Source organism: Camellia sinensis, chromosome 2 (assembly GCF_055761805.1).
Source record: "Camellia sinensis isolate YWXY chromosome 2, ASM5576180v1, whole genome shotgun sequence".
In the NCBI taxonomy this organism is placed as follows: Eukaryota; Viridiplantae; Streptophyta; class Magnoliopsida; order Ericales; family Theaceae; genus Camellia; species Camellia sinensis.
This window is the reverse complement of record NC_138962.1, coordinates 52,979,312-52,997,863: the sequence shown is the minus strand read 5'-3', so window position 1 is coordinate 52,997,863 and position 18,552 is coordinate 52,979,312.

Sequence of the window (18,552 nt, the reverse complement as noted above, 5' to 3'; positions counted from 1 at the left end):
AGGAAAGGTTAAATACCCGAGTGTACCTTAACCCCGAACTACGTAAGGCTTGATTCCCATCTTTGGGATATGTAGGCAACTTCATTCTGAAGTCCAGCCGTAAAACACTTCAAATTCGATTGTGTCCATGCGATGGTTTTGGTCATCTTTGTCTTCTCTGTATCTGAGAGTCTGGTTGTGTTCGTCGCTCTGAGGACTGACTACAATGCGCTGCGATGCTATCCAAACAAGGGGCAACTTTCCGTTGCCATTCAAAACGCCGCAGTGTCATTTCAAACAAGGGGTAACTTTCCGTTGTCATGCAGTGTCCGTCAGACAAGGGGCAATTTTCCATTGCTATGGGTCTGAAGTTGTGCATCTCAAGAGTAGGTTCCGTGCTCGTTGAGCAGTGGTCGTTTGCAAAATAGTTTTTGAGAATTTTTACTGAGGTTGACTAATCTTCTCGAAAAGTACTCCATTTTTCAAAATTGGACCATTTCTTGGACCCAAAAAAGGAAAATTTTCAGTGCTCATAACCTAATTTGCATGATTTGAAATCAGAAAATCGAAAAAGCATGTTAATCTAACTCTCATGTTGGTCAAAATTGTTTTAGCAGAACGTCAAAAATAAAAAAATGGTCAAAATAATGAACTAGGGGCTCAGTTAAGTCAGGTGTTCTGTCTTCTCCCCGTTGTCAACATATTTGCCGGAAAAGGGCACTCTACTTGCCAGAAAGGACACTCTACTCGCCAGAAAAGGGCATAACTGAAGTTAACAACAAAAGGCTGAAAGCTTTCTCATCCTCCAAGCAGCGAGGTATCAAGCCAAGTGCGAAGCACGAATTGGCATGGATCGAGATGCTTCATTCCCTCATCCGGCGCATCGACAGATGTCACCAGAGGAAATAGCTGCGAGCTGATTATGTTGGGCGTGAGCCCGCAATTTCCTATTCATCCATCAACCACCCAGGGGAGGGATAAAAAAATGAGAGATTAAAGAATAGAGAGATGTGCGCTGAGAGAAAAAGTGAGGAAAAGGGCTTTTTCAGCAAAAACAGAGCCTGAGGGCCGAGTAATGTGAGAATCACAAATGAGAAAGGGCGGGAAACAATACCCGAAGAAACTGGCTCCTCGCGTACTGAGAGGTCTCTCGTCTTTGCAACACGTCTGTGTGTCGTGTCTTTTGTTGTGTTTGTCTCGATTCTTGCTTTGAGTTGTTCCGAGTGTGTCTCGATGCTTTTAGGTTGTTTACCTTTTCTTTTTCATGGTTCAGTCTTTTTCGCTGTGTTCAGTCGTAGGCTCAATGCCCAGTTAAGAACACATTTCTTAATTTCAAAAAATTGTCTCGTGCTCAGAGTGCCGTATCGTTCTCCACATTTGTTCAAAACAAGATTTTGTTCTTTCGAAAAAACGCAGGGTTCAACCCGAGCCATGTGGGAACAGTAAAGCCAGAACCCATCTGAAGCTATATAGGTTCCAAACTTCAAAGCAAAAGGAAAAGAGGAAGATGTCGGACATTTGAGTTTGTTTCAACTTTTGCAAGTTCCGTCATCGCATCCTGTAGGTTCAGAATGAGCTGTGTGTTCAAAATTAAAAGACTACTGAGTTATGGGCCGTGTGTTCAAATTGAGCAGTGTTATGTTATGAGCTGCGTGTTCAAAAATTGAAGTATATGAGCTGTGTGTTCAGAATTGCAGTACGTGAGCTGCGTGTTCAACATAAAGTATATGAGCTGTGTGTTCGGAATTGAAGTATATGAGTTGTGTGTTCAGAATCGAAGTATATGAGCTGTGTGTTCAGAATTGAAGTATGTGAGCTGCGTGTTCAACATGAAGTGAATGAGCTGTGAGTTCAGAAGTGAAAATTTATGAGCTGCGTGTTCAGAATTAAGAATGAGCTGCGTGCAAATGAATGAGCTGCGCGTTCAGAATTGAAATATGTGAGCTGCGTGTTCAAAACCGAAAAATGAGCTGTGTGTTCAGAAGTGAAGTGTATGAACTGTGTGTTCAGTATAAGCTGCGTGCAAATGGTATGAATGAGCTGCGTGTTCAGAAGAGAAATGTGTGGGCTGCGTGTTCACAAGTGAAATGTGTGAGCTGTGTGTTCAAAGTGTGATGTATAAGCTGCGTGCAAATGAAATGAATGAGCTGCGTGTTCGACTTCTAAAAACTGTGGGCTGTGTGTTCACCATCAAGAGTTCGGACTGCGTGTTCAACTTTCAAAAATGGGCTGGGTGTTCAGAAGTTCAAAAGTTTGAGCTACATGTTTAACTTTTAACGAATGTGTGCTGTGTGTTCACAATCAAAAAAATGGGTTGCGTGTTCAGAAATTCAGAAGTTTGGGCTGCGTGTTCGACTTTCAACAAGTGTGCGCCGCTTGTTCACAATCAAAAAATGGGCTGCGTGTTCAGAAGTTCAAAAGTTTGAGCTGCGTGTTCAACTTTCAACAAGTGTGTGCTGCGTGTTCACAATCAAAAAATGGGCTGCGTGTTCAGAAGTTCAAAAGTTTGAGTCGCGTGTTCAACTTTCAACAAATGTGTGCTGCGTGTTCACAACCAAAAAATGGGCTGCGTGTTCAGGAATTCAAAAGTTTGGGCAGCGTGTTCGACTTTCAACAAGTGTGCGCCGCGTGTTCACAATCAAAAAATGGGCTGCGTGTTCAGAAATTCAACAGTTTGGGCTGCGTGTTCAACTCTCAACTAGTGTGTGCTGTGTGTTCACCATCAATTTGGACTGCGTGTTTAGAAAATCAGTGTTTGGGCTGCGTGTTCAACTCTCAATCAGTGTGGGCTGCGTGTTCACCTTCAATTTGGACTGGGTGTTCAGAAAATCAGTGTTTGGGCCGCGTGCTCAACTCTCAATCAGTGTGGACTGCGTGTTCACCTTCAATTTGGACTGCGTGTTCAGAAAATCAGTGTTTGGGCTGCGTGCTCAACTCTCAATCAGTGTGGGCTGCGTGTTCACCTTCAATTTGGACTGCGTGTTCAGAAAATCGATGTTTGGGCTGCGTGCTCAACTCTCAATCAGTGTGGGCTGCGTGTTCACCTTCAATTTGGACTGCGTGTTCAGAAAATCAGTGTTTGGGCTGTGTGTTCAACTCTCAATCAGTGTGGGCTACATGTTCACCTTTAATTTGGACTGTGTGTTCAGAAAATCAGTGTTTGGGCCGCGTGCTCAACTCTCAATTAGTGTGGGCTGCGTGTTCACCTTCAATTTGGACTGCGTGTTCAGAAAATCAGTGTTTGGGCTGCGTGCTCAACTCTCAATCAGTGTGGGCTGCGTGTTCACCTTCAATTTGGACTGCGTGTTCAGAAAATCAGTGTTTGGGCTGCGTGCTCAACTCTCAATCAGTGTGGGCTGCGTGTTCACTTTCAATTTGGACTGTGTGTTCAGAAAATCAGTGTTTGGGCTGCGTGCTCAACTCTCAATCAGTGTGGGCTGCGTGTTCACCTTCAATTTGGACTGTGTGTTCAGAAAATCAGTGTTTGGGCCGTGTGCTCAACTCTCAATCAGTGTGGGCTACGTGTTCACCTTCAATTTGGACTGCGTGTTCAGAAAATCAGTGTTTGGGCCGCGTGCTCAACTCTCAATCAGTGTGGGCTGCGTGTTCACCTTCAATTTGGACTGTGTGTTCAGAGAATCAGTGTTTGGGCTGCGTGATCACGACAAAGAGTATGAGCTGCGTGTTCAGAAATTCAAGTGCTTGAGCTGTGTGTTCAAAAATGAAAACCAAAATGAGCTGTGTGCTCGGAGACGAGCTGTGTGCCCGAAGAAAGGAGCTGTGTGCCCGATAAACGAGTTGTGTGCCCGGAAATGAGTTGCGTGCTCGGAAAACGAGCTGTGGGCCCGAAAAATGAGCTGTGTGCCCGAAAAATGAGCTTTGTGCCTGAAAAGGAGTTGTGTGCCCGAGAAAGGAGCTGTGTGCCCGAAAAATGAGCTGTGTGCTTGGAAAATGAGCTGTGTGCCTGAAAAGGAGCTGTGTGCCCGAAAACGAGCTGTGTACTCAAAAAACGAGCTGTGTGCCCGAAAATAGCTGCGTGCCCAAAATAAGCTGCGTGCCCGAAATGAGCTGTATGCCCGAATGAGCTGTGTGCCCGAAAGAGCTGTGTGCCCAGATTAAATAGAGTGTTGTGTTTCGAGCTGCATGCCAAATGAACAGAATATTGTGTTGTGAGCGGTGGACCAAACGAACAAAGTGTTGTGTTGTGAGCTGTGTGCCAACTGAATGGAATGCTATGTCATAAGCTGTGTGCTAAGTCTTGCATTGCGCATGCATCTCATCGCGCTATTTCGCGCACCTCAATCGCACCGTCCTGTGTACTCACCTCGTCTAGGAAACCTCAAATCCTCCGGTCTAAGGAGACCTTAAATCCTGCATCATCATTCGCGCCATTTCGCGCATCGCACTTGCATTTCATCGCACTATCTTGTGCGCTCCTGGTCTAGGAGACCTTAAATCCTCTAAGGGTGCAATTCCTTTGGTGTTGGTCGTGCCCGAACGACTTCCAGTGGTCGGGTATAGCCACCTACCTGTGTTTACGGTGAGTTCCTAGGAGACCAACTGAGACGGTGGAAACTAGAGTTCGAATGGTTCTTGCCTAGAACGCAAAAGTTCGGGATTTCCGAGACTAAAGTCTGGTTTAAATACCCAGGGGTATATCCTCGGCTTGAAATCTGTATGGCAGCCCCATAGATTGAGATAGCATGTGTATGCGCCTCAATTCTAGATACTGAATCAACCTAGTCTGTCACCCTGTTGGAGAATAGGGAAAGCTGTGACCATAGTCAGGGAGAAAAGTAGTACCTGTGGTTCAACCAAAAAGAAGCGAGAAATCCCCAGCACCATGAGGCACGATATTGTATGTACGGTTCATTTGAGACTGGTGCGACCAGACGAACCGCGTAGGTATTGTATCTTCTCCGTGTGAGACGTGGCGAAAATTTAATGATTCTTCACACTCTTCAACTGCATGAAATGTAGTTTCGCTTCGCATTCTTGCTTAAAACTGTTGCATCTATTGTGAATATGTGCTTCATTACAGCTTGCTGTATTTGCATGATCATGAGCTATATTCGGCTCTGTGCATATCATTTTGCATCTTGCCCCCCCTGCCCGCGGGCATGCCTGCGGGCACATCTCTATTTATCACGCCTGTTTGTCTAAGTCTTCGGCCTTGTCAAAAATGGGTCGTCTCTGGGCTTTGACATTCACTCCCGTCACTTATGACTTTCGAGTTCTGTCAAAGAGGGGCAACTGTAGACACCCCATTTTTGACCAACCTTAAGACTCATACGTCACCGATTAAGTGCTTGGTGATGTTGCATATTGTGCTCGTTCGGAAGTCGCGGAGTCTTGGCTGCGAGCCTTGCCTTCGAACTTTCGGACTCTTTCACGCCTTACCTCGGTTTGCGAACCAGGCTCGGTTTTCTCTGTTTCTCTTCCCGAAGAGAGGGAGAGGTCCCGCAGATCATCTCTCAGTGGCCGTAGGCTACGTTTCGTGGTCGTAGGCCATTTTTGCCCGTTTGGAGTCCGGTTCCCGATTTTTCGGAATCGTTGGCCGTGTACCTCGGTTCGGGACCGCTTAACCATCTCCGTTTGCTCCGGTTTTTGGCATACTTCTTATTTACTCCCTTTTGAGGGACACTACGGTCCGAGAGACCAACTTCGTGGTCGGACACCACTTCCGGTGCCTAACAGCCCACTTTCGGGGCCCCGAACTGCGCGTTTCAGCCCCCGAACCTTCATTTTGCATCGGTTTTGGTTCGTTTTTGGCAGGGACCTCTGTTTCATTGGTAAAAAGGCTGTAGAAGGGTGGGAGGCCAGTAATTGTTCTGTCAGCCAACTTTATCCCTTCATCGCCCTCCGTCGCCCGATTTTCCTCGCTTCAAAGCCAATGTTGACCATCCTTGGGCCATTTTCTTGCACCCTAAACCCCATATTTGTGATGTACACATCTGGGAGGCCACCAATATTTGGTGGCCGGCCAGTAATTGTTGTTGAACCTTTTGAACCCCTTTGAAAAGTGGGTTGTTCTCTCTCCTGGTTCACTATTTCTAGTGTTTAACCACAGGGTTGTGTTGTGCACACATCAGAGGCTCTCTTTTTGGGGTGGCCGGCCACTAATGCTTCTTGACCCTTTTGACCCCTAGCCGACCGGCCATGGGAGGTAGCCGGCCGGCCACCTAAACCCTAGATAGCTGGCCGGTCATGATCCTTGCACCCTGTTCCTTACAGCTGTATATTCTGTTTCCCCCCAGATTGTGTATCCGGGGGGGTGCATTTTTGGGGAGAAACTTGATTCATTTCCCTCCATTTTTCCCCCCTATTTTGTCTATATAACAGCAGCTCCAGCTCTGTTATTAGGGTTACAAAATTCCCCCCCAAGCCTCTTGCATTACATCTCCCTTTCTCTACACTTCAACCTTCCAAACCTTTAAGTTCCTACACCCCATTTCTTCACCAACCCATAGCACCATACCTCCAACCTCCATTGCAGCCACTTGAAGCTGTTTTCTAGAGCTAAGGAGTCACCAAACTCAAGCCAAGAGGCTGTCAAGGCATAGTCTTCAAGGGTGAGCACCATTTTCTCTCTTTTTAGCTTGTTTTTGCATGCTTTCTAAGTCATACTTTCTTGCTGTTTTGGGCTCCGACCCTAACTGGATTTAAGCTTATTTTGAGCTATTTTTCATGTTTGTTTAAGGGCCTCTCACTGTTTGAGGCCTCCTTGTTGCACTTGCTTCATTACTCCCCTTGTATGCCATTTTCTTGTGTAGTATTTTTGGCCTATGTATAAATTGTTTTGAGGCATGTTATAAACTATAAAGAAGCTTATTTTGAGCCCTTCTTCAACATTGTTGAAGGGATCATCACTTTTTGTGGCTTCCATTTGCCACTTGCCTTTATATCTCTCTTTTGGCTCCATTTTTGCATGATTTGTTGGCCTCTTATGCTTCTGTTTTTGGGCTCTGGTCCGAACTACAAATGACCTTATTTTGACCCTCTCTTCATGTTTCATTAAGAGTCTTTCACTGTTTGAGGCTTTCATTTATCACTTTCCTTTATAGTTCTCTTTTTGGCCTTTTTTTTGCATAGTATTTTGAGCATTCTTGTACACTGTTTTGGGTCTGGCCAACAATTGAAAAATATCATGTTTTGGGCCCCTCTTCAATTTTGTTGAAGGGTCCTCTCTTGTTTGGGGTCAGCAGCTGTGACTTGCTTCTTTATCTCACATTTAGGGCCATTTTTGCATGCTAGTTTTGCCCTATTTGTGTTTATTGTTTGACCTTGATTAGAAATGTGAATGTGCTTATTTTTGGGCTTTCTTGACTCTGTATTTACATTCCATGTTCAAATAGTGTATGTTTTGTATAGCTATAGGCCATTGCGCATGCCTAATTTTGCATTTCGGGTCCCATTCCATGCATCGGGTGCCATTTTTCCATGATTCGGGACTGTTTTAGGTCATATTTTAGTTCTGAAATTTGCATGCTTGTATGCCATATTCCATGCCTTGCCATGTCTTGTTAGAGTGGCATTTTATGCCTTAGGATCGGTCCTCGGTTTGCGTGCACGCGTGCGCGCATCTCGAGTTGTCTCATTTTCATCTCATGGCCTCTTATGTGAGTGTGGCTGAGGTCCACTCATGTTGGTGTAAGTCCATTATGCATTGTGTATGCCATTTCATTTCATAACATTGCGTATGCTAGGTTGTATGTTAGCGCATTGTGTATGCCATGTTATCTCGTGCATCGTGTATGCCATTTCATAGCATTATGTATGTTAGGTTGTATCTTAGTTGCATTTCATGCATATCATGCATATTGCATTGTGCTTGGGATAGGAATTAGCCCAGGCACGGGAAACGAGGTACGTTTCGTACTCCGAGTGACGGAACGTGTCTCAATTCCCAATCACCGACACTCCGGATTGTCCATGATGGAGCTAGGTTTTAGTTGAGTTTTTATATGCATTCATTCTATATTGAGTTACACAATTCGACTCCTCGGCCATCATGCATCGAGATGCGTGATTGGTGGCACGAGGATCGAGGCATGCATACATTTGTGAAAATACATTGCTATGCCCCTTTCCTGCTCTCTGTTGCAGCAAATCAAGAATTAGCAACCTCCCGGAGCTTGGCACTTTCCAAGAATAATTGCAAAACAGAGGCTAATTGGGGCATCCCAGTGGATTTCCGCGCAAGGCAGCCCAAACATACATCATTCATTAGAGTCGAGGCAGTCCCTGGCTTGCATGCCAGTTTATTGTTTTCCTAGTTTAATTGGTTAATTAATTAAGATTTTTGTACATATTTGGACTGTATTATTTATTCGGGACTGTATTATTCTTTTGGACCCTCTGCGCGAGGGCAATGTTGTAATAAGTGTGCGTGTGTGTGATGTATGTCTTCCAACCCCACGTCTTTCTCCCTTTTATTTACCCGCTTATGATGGTTAGATTAGGGCATGTTTTAATTAGCATACAATATGATAGCATGTTTGCATTCATTCATCTGTTTTGCATGCACCGGGCTCGGCGCATCATACTAACTGCATTGTATTTTCAATTTCAAGTTGAATACATGTTAGCTGTAGCATTTCATATGCCATGTTTGGAATAGCCGAGCCTGCTATAGTTGCATTTTTGCATGTGTTACATTAGGCATTTCCGTATAATTAGGATCATGCATGGATTTCTAATTAGCTTCTGTTTTGGCTTGGAGTACTCGGTAAGTTTTATGCTTTAGCATCTTTGCATGCGTGTGAGTGACTGCCATGATAGCATGTTTACCATGAGGCTAATTGCTTATGTGATATAATTGCCTGAATGCCTGTGGGTGAAGGTTGGGTTATTTGGATTGGAACAATTCATTCACTGTGTGTTTTAAGCCCACTAGATAGTGGCAAAATCATGTTTTCTAAGCCCACCTGAGGGTGGCAAATCCACGTCTTAGCCTACTTGCGAGTAGCACCATCAAACCATTTAAAAAAAAACAAACATGAAATGTTTTGTTCCAATTCAGGCGATCCAGTCTATACTTGTATGATGTGTGCATCACATAGTAAATCTAGGCTAATAACCGGAATAAGAACGCATAATGTTTTCAAAAATAGATATCATGGTTAGTAGAGGCCAATCTTTGATCGGGCGAGCGGGGGTGCTCACGAAGTGACCTTCCCCAATCGTACCCAAGTTCCCGAGCCGAGGCAACTTTGGTGATGACGGACACGTGGCCTTAGGCAAACGAGTCAGGGTTTCCTAAATTTCCCCAAAATAAAATATTTAGGTGGCGACTCTGTATCTGGCAAAGCAGTCCATGTTTGGTACTTTTTTCAAAAAATCTGTTTTCTCAAAACGATTTGCTGGATTTGGACTCTTTGGTTCAGACTTAGAACCGTGACAATTATTCGAGTTCGAACTGTAGTGAGCCCAATATCGAACGGAACGGGGGGGACTCGTTCCTCCTAGGGGCGTTCGGGGACGTCTACAATAACATATACAATTTAACATGCATTTTTGAACTTCGTTTTCAAACCGGGAGTCCCGTGCTAGTTCCGTAAGTTTTCACAACTCATATTGGTCCATCTCGAGGTGTTTGAGGTGTTTCCCGGGCCGTCTCGTGGCTATTGCACGATTTTGGCCCCCGAAGGTCTATTTTCAAGCTTAAGTGTGAAAAAGTACATTTTTGGACTTAGTTTTCAAACCGGGAGTCCCGTGCTAGTTCTGTAAGTTTTCATAACTCACATTGGTCCATCCCGAGGTGTTTGAGGTGTTTTCGGGTCGTCTCGTGGCTGTTGCGCTATTTTGGCCCCCGAAGGCCTATTTTGAAGCTTAAGTGTGAATAAGTGCAATTTTGGACTTAGATTTCAAATCGGGAGTCCCGTGCTAGTTCCGTAAGTTTTCAAAACTCATATTGGTCCCTCTCGAGGTGTTTGAGGTGTTTCCTGGGCCGTCTCGTGGCTGCTGCACGATTTTGGCCCCTGATGGCTTATTTTCAAGCTTAAGTGTGGAAAAGTAAATTTTTAGACTTACTTTTCAAACCGGGAGTCCCGTGCTAGTTTTGTAATTTTTCAAAACTCACATTGGTCCCTCTCGAGGTGTTTGAGGTGTTTCCCGGGCCGTCTCGTGGCTGTTGCACGATTTTGGCCCCTGAAGGCTTATTTTCAAGCTTAAGTGTGAAAAAGTGAATTTTTGGACTTACTTTTCAAACCGGGAGTCCCGTGCTAGTTCTGTAAGTTTCCAAACTCACATTGGTCCGTCCCGAGGTGTTTGAGGTATTTCTCGGGCCGTCTCGTGGCTGTTGCACGTTTTTGGCCCCCGAAGGCCTATTTTCAAGCTTAAGTGTAGAAAAGTGCATTTTTGGACTTAGTTTTCAAACCGGGAGTCCCGTGCTAGTTCCGTAAGTTTCCACAACTCAAATTGGTCCCTCCTGAGGTGTTTGAGGTATTTCTCGGGCCGTCTCGTGGCTGTTGCACGATTTTGGCCCCCGAAGGCCTATTTTAAAGCTTAAGTGTGGAAAAGTGCATTTTTGGAGTTAGTTTTCAAACCGGGAGTCCCGTGCTAGTTCCGTAAGTTTCCATAACTCACATTGGTCCCTCCCGAGGTGTTTGAGGTGTTCCCTAGGCCGTTTCGTGGCTGTTGCACGATTTTGGGCCCCGAAGGCCTATTTTTAAGTTTAAGTGTGGAAAAGTGCATTTTTGAACTTAGTTTTCCAACCGGGAGTCCCGTGCCAGTTTCGTAAGTTTCCACAACTCACATTGGTCCCTCTCGAGGTGTTCCCCGGGCCGTCTCGTGGCTGTTGCACGATTTTGGCCCCAGAAGGCCTATTTTCAAGCTTAAGTGTGGAAAAGTGCATTTTTGGACTTAGTTTTCAAACCGGGAGTCCTGTGCTAGTTCCGTAAGTTTCCACAACTCACATTGGTCTCTCTCGAGGTGTTTGAGGTGTTCCCCAGGCCGTCTCGTGGCTGTTGCACGATTTTGGCCCCCGAAGGCCTATTTTCAAGCTTAAGTGTGGAAAAGTGCATTTTTGAACTTAGTTTTCCAACCGGGAGTCCCATGCTAGTTCCGTAAGTTTCCACAACTCACATTGGTCCCTCTCGAGGTGTTTGAGGTGTTCCCCGGGCCGTCTCGTGGCTGTTGCACGATTTTGGCCCCAGAAGGCCTATTTTCAAGCTTAAGTGTGGAAAAGTGCATTTTTGGACTTAGTTTTCAAACTGGGAGTCCTGTGCTAGTTCCGTAAGTTTCCACAACTCACATTGGTCCCTCCCGAGGTGTTTGAGGTGTTCCCCGGGCCGTCTCGTGGCTGTTGCACGATTTTGGCCCCCGAAGGCCTATTTTCAAGCTTAAGTGTGGAAAAGTGCATTTTTGAACTTAGTTTTCCAACCGGGAGTCCCGTGCTTGTTCCGTAAGTTTCCACAACTCACATTGGTCCCTCTCGAGGTGTTTGAGGTGTTCCCTAGGCCGTCTCGTGGCTGTTGCACGATTTTGGCCCCCGAAGGCCTATTTTCAAGCTTAAGTGTGGAAATGTGCATTTTTGGACTTAGTTTTGAAACCGGGAGTCTCGTTCTAGTTCTGTAAGTTTCTACAACTCACATTGGTCCGTCCTAAGGTGTTTGAGGTGTTTCCCAGGCCGTCTCGTGGCTGTTGCATGATTTTGGCCCCTGAAGGTCTATTTTCAATCTTAAGTGTGGAAATGTGCATTTTTGGACTTAGTTTTCAAATCGGGAGTCTCGTGCTAGTTCCGTAAGTTTCTACAACTCACATTGGATCGTCCCGAGGTGTATAAGGTGTTTTCCGGGCCGTCTCGTGGCTGTTGCACGATTTTGGCCCCTGAAGGCTTATTTTAAAGCTTAAGTGTGGAAAAGTGAATTTTTAGACTTACTTTTCAAACCGGGAGTCCCGTGCTAGTTTCGTAAGTTTCCACAACTCACATTGGTCCCTCCCGAGGTGTTTGAGGTGTTTCCCGGGCCGCCTCGTGGCTGTTGCACGATTTTGGCCCCCGAAGGCCTATTTTCAAGTTTAGGTGTGAAAAAGTGCATTTTTGGACTTAGTTTTCAAACCGGGAGTCTCGTGCTAGTTCCGTAAGTTTTCATAACTCACATTGGTCCCTCTCGAGGTGTTTGAGGTGTTTTTCGAGCCGTCTCGTGGCTGTTGCACGATTTTGGCCCCCGAAGGCCTATTTTCAAGTTTAAGTGTGAAAAAGTGCATTTTTGAACTTAGTTTTCCAACCGGGAGTCTCGTGCTAGTTCCATAAGTTTCTACAACTCACATTGGTCCGTCCCAAGGTGTATAAGGTGTTTCCCGGGCCGTCTCGTGGCTGTTGCACGATTTTGGCCCCTGAAGGCTTATTTTAAAGCTTAAGTGTGGAAAAGTGAATTTTTAGACTTACTTTTCAAACCGGGAGTCCCGTGCTAGTTTCGTAAGTTTCCACAACTCACATTGGTCCCTCCCGAGGTGTTTGAGGTGTTTCCCGGGCCGTCTCGTGGCTGTTGCACGATTTTGGCCCCCGAAGGCCTATTTTCAAGCGTAGGTGTGAAAAAGTGCATTTTTGGACTTAGTTTTCAAACCGGGAGTCTCGTGCTGGTTCCGTAAGTTTCCATAACTCACATTGGTCCCTCCCGAGGTGTTTGAGGTGTTTCCCGGGCCGTCTCATGGCTGTTGCACGATTTTGGCCCCCGAAGGCCTATTTTCAAGTTTAAGTGTGGAAAAGTGCATTTTTGAACTTAGTTTTCCAACCGGGAGTCCCGTGCTAGTTCCGTAAGTTTTCACAACTCACATTGGTCCCTCCTGAGGTATTTGAGGTGTTTCCTGGGCCGTCTCGTGGCTGTTGCACGATTTTAGCCCCTGAAGGCCTATTTTCAAGCTTAAGTGTGGAAATGTGCATATTTGGACTTAGTTTTTAAACTGGGAGTCCCGTGCTAGTTCCGTAAGTTTTCATAACTCACATTGGTCGTCCCGAGGTGTTGAGGTGTTCCCCGGGCTGTCTCGTGGCTGTTGCACGATTTTGGCCCACGAAGGCCTATTTTCAAGCTTAAGTGTGGAAATGTGCATTTTTGGACTTAGTTTTCAAACCGGGAGTCTCGTGCTAGTTTCGTAAGTTTCTACAACTGACATTGGTCCGTCCCAAGGTGTTTGAGGTGTTTCCCAGGCCGTCTCGTGGCTGTTGCACGATTTTGGCCCCTAAAGGTCTATTTTCAAGCTTAAGTGTGGAAATATGCATTTTTAGACTTAGTTTTCAAACCGAGAGTCCCATGCTAGTTCCATAAGTTTTCACAACTCACATTGGTCCATCCTGAGGTGTTTGAGGTGTTCCCTGGGCCGTCTTGTGGCTGTTACACGATTTTGGCCCTCGAAGGCCTATTTTCAAGCTTAAGTGTGGAAATGTACATTTTTGGACTTAGTTTTCAAATCGGGAGTCTCGTGCTAGTTCCGTAAGTTTCTACAACTCACATTGGTCCGTCTTGAGGTGTTTGAGGTGTTTCTTGGGCCGTCTCGTGGCTGTTGCACGATTTTGGTCCCCGAAGGTCTATTTTCAAGCTTAAGTATGGAAAAGTGCATTTTTGGACTTAGTTTTTAAACTAAGAGTCCCGTGCTAGTTCCGTAAGTTTCCACAACTCACATTGGTCCATCCCAAGGTGTTTGAGGTGTTCCCCAGGCTGTCTCGTGGCTGTTGCACAATTTTGGCCCTCGAAGGCCTATTTTCAAGCTTAAGTGTAGAAATGTGCATTTTTGGACTTAGTCTTCAAACCGGAAGTCTCGTGCTAGTTCCGTAAGTTTATACAACTCACATTGGTTCGTCCCGAGGTATTTAAGGTGTTTCCCGGGCCGTCTCGTGGCTGTTGCACGATTTTGACCACCGAAGGCCTATTTTCAAGCTTAAGTGTGGAAATGTGCATTTTTGGACTTAGTTTTCAAACCGAGAGTCCTGTGCTAGTTCCGTAAGTTTCCACAACTCACATTGGACCCTCCCAAGATTTTTGAGGTGTTCCCTGGGCCGTCTCGTGGCTGTTGCACGTTTTTTTGACTAGTTCCATGCCTACATGTTGGAATAGTTTTCGACTTAGTTTCATGCCTACATGTGTTCGAATAGTGCAAATGTCAAAGTAGTTTCCTAATTGGAAGCCACGTGCATATTTCGGTGTTTGTGATGTTTCTCGGGCTTTTACGTGCATAGTTCACTATCTTAGTTGAAGAAGAAATTTCTACTAAATTAGCATAGAAACATAATATACTAACCAAGAATCTTGTCAATCAGAATCTGAACTTTCCCCACTCTCAAAATGTCCCGTGATACCTTTCTGCCTCAAACACTCAATGATACTTTGTATCTTCTTGCTTTGTTTCTTCTCTGATTTTTCAAACCTTGCAATTTGTTCATTTTGTTGTGTTATTTGCAGCTCGAGGCGTTGAACATAGTCACTATTTTCAGCAGGTGCAACAGTTGTATTCACAGAAGAAGAAGGCCTCATACCGAGTCCTTTCACATAACCTGGCCTTGGCTGAAGCACCTTGACTGACAACTCTTTTGGGGTCAAGGGGATCGCACTAGTTTGCGAGAGGTGTTCTGCTTGCGTCTGTATCAGGTTGTCCTATTAATTTGAAATAAATCAAACAAGTATTAGCTATTCTACCTTACACAGCAAAATAAATAATATTATCAAAATTGAAAGACATTGCCTTGTACATACATAATTAACTTGGCTCTCCGATGAAATCCATTCATGCGTGTCTGAATTGTAGTGGATGGACTTGTAAAATTCTGCTAAATCGGGTACTTTGCCATTTGCAATTATCTGCTTCATTTGTTTGTCAATGTTAATTCAATGATTTAAATAAATAACCTACTAATCCAATAAAATAAATTAGTAGAACGCACCGAGCTGTGTACCCTGACTGGGATTGATTTTGATCCACATCGATGTTTTGTTTTCATTTGCATCCTATTATTCACATTAGCTAGTGATTGTTCCTACACAATTGAAATACCAATACAAACAAGAAAAGATAACATTAGTAAGAAAAAACTTAATTTTTGACAATTAACATACATTAAACATTTTACCTTGTATTTTTGACTATTCCACTTGTCAATTAGAGATGTCCACTGATTGAGAGTAACTCTTGCAGGTGGGTGGCTTCTCGCGTAATCCTCCCCTCTTGCATCCTTAAGTTGCTTGTATTGTTTGTGCAACTTATAGGTGAAACCACTCAATCGTCGACCAAACTGTGTGTCTAAAGCCTTTGCTACATCAGTCTGATTGCCTTGTAGATCAAACTGATCCTGCAAAATAAAAAAAAATTAAAAATTACAAAGAAACAAAGCCTAAACATGAAAAGAGTTTGTCAATAATTACCGCTAAGCGTTGGATCATCGGCTCCTTATCAGCAACATTCACGTTCTTCCACCTACGAACGCTCAAGTCTGGTAATTGCGTTCGAACCTCTATACCAATCTTGGAGACTAGCTTGGAGGCATTGTCTCCTACTGGTACACAAAACTGTTTAGGTATAGGAACTAACATCTTCCCATCCTTCTCGACAATGCGATGGGCCTGTATGCCGCGTGTCGGGCCACGACCACGTCTGCCATGTGATACTGTAAGCATAAAATATTAATTGAGTTAGTAAATAAACAAATGCAAGTTAAACCTTAAAAACAACTTTATAAACTTACCAACGATGGTAGATGCAGTCACCTCGTCCTCAGGTTGCACATTATGAGGTGGTAAGGGTTGGGTACCGACCTCCTCACTTAGGGGATCCATCATTTCCTCTGGGGTGGGAGGTAATGGCCTTGAATGAGACCATAAACGGAGTCCTAGTGCCATATGTTGTTCCTGAAAGAATATAATCAAATAGTAAAAACGAGATTTAAAAATAGTTAAAATATATTTTAAAAAAGATATGATGTGTAAGATATGTGAAGAAGAAATGTAAGTGTGGAAAAGACATGTTCACACACAAATATAAAATGTGTATAATACCTCGCGGTCAAAGGAACCCAATGACTCATCATCATTGTCATCCTCACTCTCTGAAGGGTTATCCTCAACATCATTATCTACCTCAACCCTAATTCCCTTTTCCCTTGCAGTTGCACATTTGGGCTGAACCACACTCCCTAAAGAATTTGTAATATTCTTCACTCCAAGATTGTTCATTACCTCACAGTTCTCCTTGATTCGCTAATTTCTTTGTTTCTCGTATTCTGTTAGCTTCTTGGTTCTCAAATCACCTGGTTTCAGCCATTGTTTTTTGCCTCGGACCATTTTCTACAACTATATAACATAATTCAACGTTAATTGAAAAATATAGACAATGTCATCATTCACCATTACATAAAAGAAGAAAAAGAAAGTAACATAATCATATAAAATAAAAATTACATTAATTAATAATATATGTTCGAAAATAAAGTGATATACTAAAAATTACATATCATAATCTATATCAGGATCCATATCAACATCAAGAATGTTATGTTCTTCATTTCCTTCATCATCTCTATTCTCTTCCATTATCGCATCTGATGACCCTACTTCCAAAATAACATTGAATTCAACATCATCCCTACAGTATCGAACAATTGGGTCAATGTCAATTGGAACAACATCAGTAATGTTTTCTTGTTGGAACACATCATTATTTTCTAAAGGATCTAATAATTCTCCATCACTAGTGTCTGAAACATCAAAGACACCCCTATGTTGCACCCTTTGTATGACATTCCAAGGTTCACCCAATTTGGTATCATTCAGACAGAAGACTTGCTTAGCTTGACTAGGTAGGATAAATGGGTCAGATTGGTACCACCGACTTGTGACGTCAATGCTTGTGCAATATGTATCAAGTCGTATTGTTCTGTTTCTACCAGTGTTACCGGTGTTGTACCATTCACACTGGAACAAAACAACCTTTTTACCACATATGTAGTCAAATTCCAAAACCTTGCACAAGTGACCGTAGAAGTCATGCAATTTTCCTTCATGATCCCTGTGTGTAAGCACACCACTATTCTGACTCGTATGATGGTTGTCTAGATCTCAAGTATGGAACCGGCTGCTATTGATTATACAACCTGAGTACTCTTTCACTAGCAAATTAGGACCATTTGCTAATGACCACAATTCATTAGTTACCTGTAATGACTCTTCCATTCTCAATGTATTTATCTACAATGACATGTAACAAACAATAAGTAAATAATTTATGAATGACAACATTTTATAAAACTTTAATTTTGTTGAAGTTGTAAATGTCGAAAAATTATAAATATTTTACCCTGTCTTTGAACCACTTGGGAAATTCTTGTCATTGTATGTGGGTTATGTCATGTCCAGCTTGAGTTTGTAATAGATTTTTATGTTCCCTACTCAAAAAAAAAAAAAAGTGATTACTATGTAATTCCGCAAATAAAAAAGCAAGTAGAAACATAATTCAATGAAACACATACTCCAAATACTTTTCAATCTCCGGGCTATTGTACAACACAAACCAATAAGCAATATCACGAATTTCTTGAGACATTTCAGCATCTCGTGTGATTAGACCAATTGGACGTGCAGTTTCTATGAATACTGTCAACCCTTGTTGACGTTCACCGCGATCTTCATTCCGTTCTGCTCGATTGTGCACGGTTTCAATCCCAACAACATACATTGAACAAAAAGTAATGCACTCTTTGACAATGTAAGCCTCGGCAATTGAACCTTCTGGTCGAGCTCGGTTGGTCACATATTTTTTTAATGCTCCAATAAACCTTCAAGAGAGAACGAATTAGGAGTATAATTACATATGTGACACACTTATGGAAATTTTATTTACAAGTATAAGTGTGAAAAATACATTTCAATTGGGTACATCCATCGATATTGTACGGGTCCTCCAAGAATAGCCTTACGAAGCAAATGAACAGCCAAGTGGATCATCACATCGAAGAAGGCTGGAGGAAAGATCTTTTCAAGCTTGCATAAAATGTGTATTATACGTTCCTCTAATTTCTCCAATTCGCTCCGCCTTAGTGTCCTAGAGCATAGCTCTTGGAAGAAATTGCCTAACTCAAAAAGGGTTGTGCTAATTTCTTTATCCACGTAACCACGCATTCCAATGGAAAGAATTCTTTGTATTAGTACATGGCAGTCGTGGCTTTTTAGGCCTGTTAGTCTACTATTTCTTGCATTCACTGATTTGGATATGTTTGCTGCATACCAATCTGGATACTTGACAGTTTTTAAAAATTCAAAGAAACCCTCCTTCTTTGCAGGTGTCAATGAAAAACTTGCTCGAGGCTTGACATATGACCCATCGGGTCGTTGTGTTAGCCATAACTCTTTCCTTATACCCATATCTTCTAAGTCTAACGTGTCTTGTCTGTGTCCTTATTCTTTCCATCAATGCCTAACATAGTTCCGAAAACATTTTCACTAAAATTTTTCTCCACATGCATGACATCAATGTTGTGTTGAAGTTTTCGCTTCTTCCAATAGGGTAACTCATACAAGATGCTTACCTTTGTCCAATTAGGTGCTTGACGGGGCCTTTTTTTATTACTTGGATGCTTTCCATATATGACAC